Genomic DNA, 2461 nt, shown 5'->3' with positions numbered 1-2461 from the left:
CATGTATATTCAGATGTTGATTGGGCAGGTGATCCCACTAATCGTCGCTCCACCACGGGTTATTGTTTTTTACCTGGTGACTCTCTCATTTCTTGGCGTAGCAAGAAATAATCTGTTGTTGCTCGTTCTAGCACTAAAGCTAAGTATTGGGCCCTTACTGACACCTCCTCTGAGTTCCTCTGGCTCTGTTGGCTACTACATGATATGGGTGTTTCTTAGACCTCTAGCTATCCTATCTTTTATGACAATCAGAGTGCGATTCTGATTGCGCATAATGATGTATTTCATGAACGCAATAAACACATTGAGATCGACTAACATTTTGTGCGTCATCATCTTTTGCAAGGAACTCTACGTCTTTGTCCTATTGCTTCTGTTGATCAGTTGGCCGATGTGTTCACCAAAGCACATCCACCTAGACGGTTCCGCGATCTTGTTTCCAAACTCAAGTTAGCACCCACATTACCACCTTCAGTTTGAGGGAGATATTAGAATATATTCAGATTATATTTTGAATATACTCTGATATTTAGAATAATTGCTTATTGTCCATTAACTCTTGATTGTATTTTCCTATTTTATCTGGCCTTATTCAACTATAAATAGGACCTCTTGTATACAATTTAATACACACATAAATACAATATTCAGTTTATCACTATATTCTCTAGTTATTTTAACAAAATGTGTACAAAATTAAATATTTATAACATAATTAATTAATTAATAAAACCCAATTAATAAAATTAAAAAACTAATTGATTTTGTCTTGTTCCGCATCATTCTCTCCTACTTTGACAAAACTCGACCTCTGAGTTTAAAAATACATAATATGCTCTTGAATACTCTTTTTGTATTTTGAAGCCGTCTCAAGCTGTTGACTGGGTGACAAATGAGAATATTGCACAAGGATATTTCCGCCATGGTCAGACTTTATTGAACCTCATATATGTTTTATTTATTGTAAATTGTAATAAATCTGTTTTTCACCAAAAAGCAAAAGAAAAAATATATTAAAACTTCAAGATATGCTATCATTGTCCACCGTCTCATTTGACATCTTAAGCAATCTAGATTTGAGTGCTTCCGTTGTTTATTGACCAAACAACCTTTAAATATGTTATGGCGTTGAAGTGGCATGAGAAGAAGTAATCAAATAAGAACAAAGAGAAAGCATGAGAAGAAGTAATCAAATAAGAACAGAGAGACAGAATGATAAGAAGAAACCCACGGAGGCTCAAATTCTGCGGAAGTTGTAGAAGAACTTGGTATTTGTAATATTAAATATCCATAACCACTCAAGACTTCGTGTAGCAGAACCAATGACCATTTCCAAAGCAGTTATCTATAAATACACATGTTTCCCATTCAATATCTTATCACCCATCACCAAGTTACACACAAAGCTTATTTAGATATGATGAAAGGAGTCCATTTCCTTGCAATTGTTGCTCTCGTCACTTGCATCCTCCCTTGTCTCTGCCTTCGATCCCAGCCCTCTTCAAGACATTTGTGTTGCAATTGATGGCCCCAAATCTGCTGGTATATATAATTATGTTCATTACTTTCTGCTTACAAGCATTATTATATATCTTTATTGGTTTCTTACTATAGAAATCTATTGTTTCCTGCAGTGTTTGTGAATGGGAAATTCTGCAAGGATTTGAAGGATACCAAGGCTGATGATTTCTACTTCTCTGGGCTCCAAATTCCTGGAAATACAGACAATCGAGTTGGGTCAAATGTCACTACTGTAAATGTGGACCAAATCCCAAGCCTCAACACTCTAGGCATATCTTTAGTTCGCATTGACTATGCACCATATGGACAAAATCCTCCTCACACTCACCCTCGTGCGACTGAGATTCTGGTAGTCGTAGAAGGTACTCTGTTAGTTGGTTTTGTCACAGCCAACCCAGAGAATCGCCTTTTCACCAAAGTTCTAAAGAAGGGAGATGTCTTTGTGTTCCCAATTGGTCTCATTCACTTTCAGTTCAATGCGGGAAAGACTAATGCCGTAGCCTTTGCTGGTTTGAGCAGCCAAAATGCAGGTGTCATCACAATAGCAAATGCTATTTTCGGATCTGATCCTCCCATCAACTCTGATGTTCTCGCCAAAGCCTTCCAACTTGACAAGAATATTATTAAAGATCTTCAGAAGAAGTTCTGATCGGATAATTAGAGAAATTATCAAACTATTATGAACCCTTTTCCAGTTTTCCTCATTCCATCATTACAATTTTAAAATAAAAAGGTTGCTTATGTAACTCTCCCTCAGGGGAGTTGGAGTATAAAATAATGTTGACATTTGCTGATCATATCTCTCTCTTTGCGTGTGCGTGTGTAACACAGAAAGAAAGTATTGGGGTTGAATTAAAGGACGTAACTCCTTTTTGAACCAGCCATATTTGTCAAAGCATATAAAAATGGACAAATTCCAACTTGTCTATGTGGGATTTTA

At 36.5% G+C, this 2461-nt stretch overlaps 1 pseudogene; it reads left to right on the top strand.

Moving 5' to 3' along the window:
• The first annotated feature begins 1417 nt into the window (after positions 1-1417).
• On the top strand, positions 1418-2170 carry LOC132172336 (germin-like protein subfamily 1 member 13; annotated as a pseudogene).
• The last annotated feature ends 291 nt before the right edge of the window (positions 2171-2461 follow it).

This window comes from Corylus avellana, chromosome ca2 (genome assembly GCF_901000735.1).
Source record: "Corylus avellana chromosome ca2, CavTom2PMs-1.0".
NCBI lineage: Eukaryota > Viridiplantae > Streptophyta > Magnoliopsida > Fagales > Betulaceae > Corylus > Corylus avellana.
This window is presented reverse-complemented; position numbering and strand designations above follow the sequence as displayed.